The sequence below is a fragment of the Cygnus atratus genome, chromosome 3, assembly GCF_013377495.2.
Source record: "Cygnus atratus isolate AKBS03 ecotype Queensland, Australia chromosome 3, CAtr_DNAZoo_HiC_assembly, whole genome shotgun sequence".
In the NCBI taxonomy this organism is placed as follows: domain Eukaryota; kingdom Metazoa; phylum Chordata; class Aves; order Anseriformes; family Anatidae; genus Cygnus; species Cygnus atratus.
This window is the reverse complement of record NC_066364.1, coordinates 29,905,852-29,911,851: the sequence shown is the minus strand read 5'-3', so window position 1 is coordinate 29,911,851 and position 6,000 is coordinate 29,905,852.

Here is a 6,000-nt window from a genome sequence, read left to right as displayed (position 1 = left end):
ACAGCCTTGAGATTTATTGATTTTTCCCCTCTTTTCTCTGCCAACTTTCATTTAAAATCTTTATTTTATTTTTCCCCAGAGGAAGTACAGTATGTCAGTTTATTGTGATAATTTATACTGGAAATTCTGGTCACAATCGGGGCATGTCTCAGGCCAGCTGCTCCTGCGGTCAGGGCTGGGAGCAGTGCTGGAGAGCAGTCAGGCCGGGTTTGGCAGCCAGGGCCTGTCCCACTGCCCCAGCCAGGAGCTGGGAAGCAGGGAGCACCAGAGTCAGACACAGCCCCAGGCTGGCTGAGCAGGGATGGGCTAAGTCCAGACCAGGAAATGGGCCTGCAGGTGGGCCTGGCATAGTGGGGCCCATGACTGGGCTGTGGAAATCTGGAAACTGTCCCTGCTGATGTCTTGGGGACTGACATGGCATCTTGGGTCCTGAGCAGGGTAGGGGGAGCCCAGAGGGTCAGTCAAGGCTGTTAGTGCCCTCAGAGGCCTAGCAGTCATTCCATATTTTGGAGATGTAGCTGGTCAGTAGATGCCTTTGTAATGGTAAACTTTTCAGAACAGGATGTAGCTGCCCAAAATACAGTGATGCATTGCAATACTCTATTTTACACTCCATAAGTCTTCTGTACTTTCACTTAAAATCTTTAATACTTTACATCTGACCTAGTGATAAAACTTGTTTGCATGAATAGAGGTAAAAACACAATTTGCAGCTCAGAAAACACAGGGCAGATCCCAAAACGTGATTGTTAAGTGGGAAAACATCAATTATCTAAACAAAAAATCAAACATCATTAAAAACAGCAGTACTCTAGGAATAGTTCTTCCTTAGCACAGATAAATGTAATTGTAATAAAAATTATAGAGATTGTTGAAAATACTTGCTTTTAAAGTTAAACTAGTGAGATTCTAAACATTGAAAAGAATACATCATTAAAGGTATGATTTGAATCATCTGGTTACTTGGTTGCAATCTAAGATAATGGTTTTAATATAGCCACATGCAGAGCTATCTATATAAGAAATTTTATGGGAAGTCTGCCTTGAAAAGCAGTGACTCAGAGGTTTGATATTCTTTGGAGATAACTTCACCCATAACTGAGTGAATTGCTGTGGCACCAAGAACTAATGAAATCCTAATTAAAAGAGAAACAGGTAGTGGATGGAGAAAGCAATCTTACTTTTCCTTCTGCAACACTTGAAAGATGGCCTCTAAAATGCTGTGCCTGCTTCTGGCGGCAGCTCATTGAAATGAATGTGAAACTCTTGGAAAACAGTTATACTAGAAACATAGATACAATCCAATATTCACAGTGTAAGAAGTTGTATTATGTGAGACTTCAGGAGTGTGGTCTCTTTTCCCTACTAAGTAGGGCTTAGAAAATTCCCCTGGTCACTCTGTATGTGTTTATATAATTCTGACAAAGATGCGGAAGATCTACAGTCTTAAGTTTGAAGTCAAAAATATTTAACCTTGAAAAAAATGCAATTTCCTAAAAAGGATTATTGCTCAAGTAATACAAAATAGTTACTTTAGTTAAGCGTGTAAGATCCATCATAGTAGATCTTGTCTCTTGCAGCTGCGGGGGTGAGCAAAGTGGAGCAGATATCCACACTGCAGTCTGTGGAGGACCTAACATCACAGCATGTGGACATGCCCTGAAGCAAGCTGCAGCCCATGGAGAGCCCATGCTGGAGCAGACTCCTGGTAGGACATAAGGCCTGTGGAGAGGAGCCAGCCCATGCTGGATCAGATTGTCTGACAGGAACTGTGGCCTGTGTATTAACTATATTGGAGCAGTCTTCCTGAAGGACTCCAGCCCGTGAAGAGGGCCTATGCTAAAGTAATTCTCGATGGACTGTAGTCTGTGGGAAGGGCCAGTCCTGGAACCTGGGAAAAGCGTGAGGAGGAAGGAGCAGCAGAGAGAATCTATTATACCAACCTCCCATTCCCTATATCCTCTGGAGCCACTGGGGGCAGTGGAGATAGGGGAGTCAGGAGTCAAGGAATGAAACCGAGCCTCAGAGAAAAGGGTGTGGTTTAGCTTTTTCTTTGTCACCATTGAACTCTATTTTTAATTGGCAATACATTAAATTAATCTTCCCCAATTGAGTCTGTTTTCCCTGTGACAGCAATCGATCTCCATCTTTATCTCAACCCACTAGCTTATCTGTCTTATTTTGTCCCCTTGTCCAGCTAAGAAGGAGGAGTGAAAGAGCAGCTGAATAGGCTTCTGGTAGCTAGCCAACATCAGCCCACCACAAGTATCCACCCAAATGGTTGGGAAAGACAATTTTCAGAAGCATATTGATTTGCTAATAAGATAACTGATTGCAGCTTACTAATTATTTGTTTTATTTTTCCTAATATAACTGTCACTGCAATCATGCTACATATCAATAGTATCTGGGCAATTTTTCCTCTGTGTCTTTGTATCAGTAAAATATGGTAGAGATGGGTGTTCTGGCCATCCAGAAATATTATAAATAAGATTAGCATCTTACCATAGTTGGGTTTTTGACAACTCTTAGAACCAAATCAGTGTTATTGGCCATCATAAAGTGATAGAAATCTTTCATTACTACCTCTACAGATATTTGAACTGATTGTGCAATTTTTCAGCCTCTTTGTAAATTCTATTACCTCAAAATTACCAATAGCTTTATAAGTAAACTTAAACAAGTTTGACATTCAAAATTCTTGTTGTCCCTGCTGAATTCATGCAGATGCTGATGACTCACTCAAAAGAGTATTTTTTTGAGTTGTGATAAAAGGTTTGCACAAAGAATATGAACAAAGAGATTTTATGAACAAGGAGCTTAATGAATTTAATTAAGTTGTGGGATATCATGTTGCTATACAGGTCATCTAAAAACTGAAACAAGACAAAGCCAAACAAAGTACTCCTCTCACTAAATATACTACAGGTTTTTATTATTATTTTCTAGTGTTCCATGATAGTAATATTTTAGTATTTATTTTTTTTTTATTGCTTGTATTTTAATGACATAGTAATATTAAGTCCTTCAGGGTTTTTTTTGTTGTTGTTTTTTTGTTTGTTTGTTTGTTTTTTTCTTCTTTTTCATTTCTAAACTGGACAGTCCCTTTGCATAGAGTGCTATCATAGAAGTTGAAAGATATGTAGACTATTTTCACCATAAATGCACCTCTTGAAAGCCAGGTTTCCTACAATGTGAGAATGTAATTGTTTAATGAAAAAAATTCACATAATTTGAAATGTTTTGACTGCAGATTAAAATACATATAAGCAGGCAATGTATAATGATTTGCATGTGCTAACTTATCATTTGTGTGTGTCCTGGTTTCAGGTAGGACAGAGTTAATTTTCCTCCTAGTAGCTGGCAGGGTGCTATGTTTTGGATTAGAATGAGAAGAGCGCTGATAACATGCTGATGTTTTAATTGTTGTAGAGCAGTGCTTACACCAAGCCAAGGACTTTTCAGCTTCTCGCTCTGTCCTGCTAGTGAGCAGGCTGGGGGTGCAGCAGGAGCTGGGAGGGGACAGACCCAGGACAGCTGACCCAAACTGGCCAAAGGGGTATTCCATACCATCTGACATCATGCTGAACAATATATATAGGGGTGGCTAGCCGGGGTGGGGGGCCGGCTGCTCGGGGATAGGCTGGGCATCGGTCAACGGGTGGTGAGCAATTGCATTGTGCATCACTTATTTCGTACACATTATTACTATTAATACTATTATTATTATTATTATTATTATTGTTATTATTTTTCCTGTCTTAATAAACTGTCTTTATCTCAACTCACAGGCTTCACTTTCCCGTTTCTCTCCCCCATCCCGGAGAGGGAGGGGGAGGGTGAGCGAATGGCTGTGTGGTGTTTGGCTGCCAGCCGGGCTAAACCACAACAGTGTGCCACAAGATGCCTCAGAAAAACTATACTAATATTTTCTGAATAGGCTTATTAGATATGGTATCACCAGGGAGGTTGAGAAATGTCATTAAAATATTCTGAAGAAAATAGTTAAAGCAAAAAGCTTAGAGACCTTTATTTCATTCTGCTTTAGAAGCACGTTAATTGTCGCATTGTCTTGTCTCCTTAAAAGGCCCTCATACTTCAGCAGTTACAGCTGTTTCAATATTAGTGCAGTGAGCCAGAATTTAAATTGTTTTTCACAGTTAAAGTGTTTTTCACAATGTTTTACGGTAGGTTCAATTTCCTAGTGTAGACACGGCTGTGGCTAGGGTTATTTATTGTTTTGTTTTGTTTTGTTTTAGTGTTGTTTTGTTTTTATGTTATAGATGAAATTTTACTCAATCTAAACTAGTTTGTTATTATCTACTAATCACCGTGGAATAATATGATAGTATGACATATTAGAATAAATTCACTTAATCAGAAGATTTTCCTCCATATCAGAAGATTAATTCTGAATTTGATCTTTTCACAGATAGTTGAGAATGATCAATATTCAGTCATTTCAATACATTCTTAAGATATATATGAACAAAACCTATGACACTGGATTATGAAAACAATTTTTCCTGTCAAAGACAGTATCACAGAATCACAGAATCATCTAGGTTGGAAGAGACCTCCAAGATCAACTAGTCCAACTTCTGACCTTACACTAACAAGTCCTCCACTAAACCATATCACTAAGGGCTACATCTAAATGTCTTTTAAAGACCTTCAGGGATGGTAACTCAACCACTTGCCTGGACAGCCTATTCCAGTGCCTAACAACCCTTTCCATGAAGAATTTATTCCTAATATCCAACCTAAACCTCCCCTGGCGCAACTTTAGCCCATTCCCCCTCACCCTGTCACCAGGCACGTGGGAGAATAGACCAACCCCCATCTTGCTACAGCCTCCTTTTCACTTTATAAGGGAAATCTATGATGACTGTTGAAGTCATAGACATCTATGCTCCAGGAGTATATCCCTGTTCAAACTGTATGGATGCCAGTTTGCCCTGAAGCATGAGCTCTAAACAAAATCTGGAGCATATCAAAATGAAAAGAGTTTGGGCCTGTTCTTTCCCTGAGGGTGAATCCAAGTACACCTAAGCAATGTAGGTGGATAAGCCTACATCCAGGACCATATAACTCTCTCCCTGTATTCAAACACTGTCTTGCTTAAAAGAACTGTGATGGAAAATGTCTTCAGAAAAGGCATGGCACAGGCTGCTTTTAAATCAGCAAATCTATCTGCCATAATACAATTTTCCACTAATTCATGGATACATGAAGGGTGGAATTCAGCTTGCTTAAACATAATTGTTTAGTGCCATTTGAGATGTCCTAAGATGCCTAAAATATGCACAGAGAACTAGTAGATATGATGCAGAACCTAAGAGAAACCTGTTGCTATCTAGAGTAGCAGAAAGCACACTCCCACAGCAATAGCAGACTCCTCCTTCTTGAGGTGTATGAAGTTCCAGCTATTGTGATTCTAGCTTTTTTGTTTTGTTTTGGTTTGGTTTGGTTTGGTTTTTTTCTTCATTATTGGGTTGATTTGCACAGATTAAAAGCACCACCAAACTTAGATGATCAAGCTTTTTTCTTATATAAGGTGAAGGAATTGCACAGCATGTGTATGTATAATGTTTTTGTATCTAAGCCTGTGTACTTAGAATGTTGAATGGTGTATAAGCCTGAGCTGAGACTGATTCTCAGGCTAGTGTAGGCTTCTCTGCACACCTTTACACATAACAGAGTTTTCTAGGAATGAAGAAGTGCAGAGTGAAATTACGGGAAATTAGGATTTTCTCCCCATTAATGATAACAGAGTAGTTTAGTAGGAAACTTCACACATTCATGGGAAGAGCTGATTGATCTTTACTATTAAAATGTATATACTCTTAATTTAAAGATCTGGTCCATGTTAATACCATTAGTGTACCATTGTAATGGTACCATTAGTATCATTATAATGTAGCTATCATCCATTACTGGAACTCATTTGTACCCAGGAGAAATCAACATGAAAATATCATCAACTATTTATACCTAATG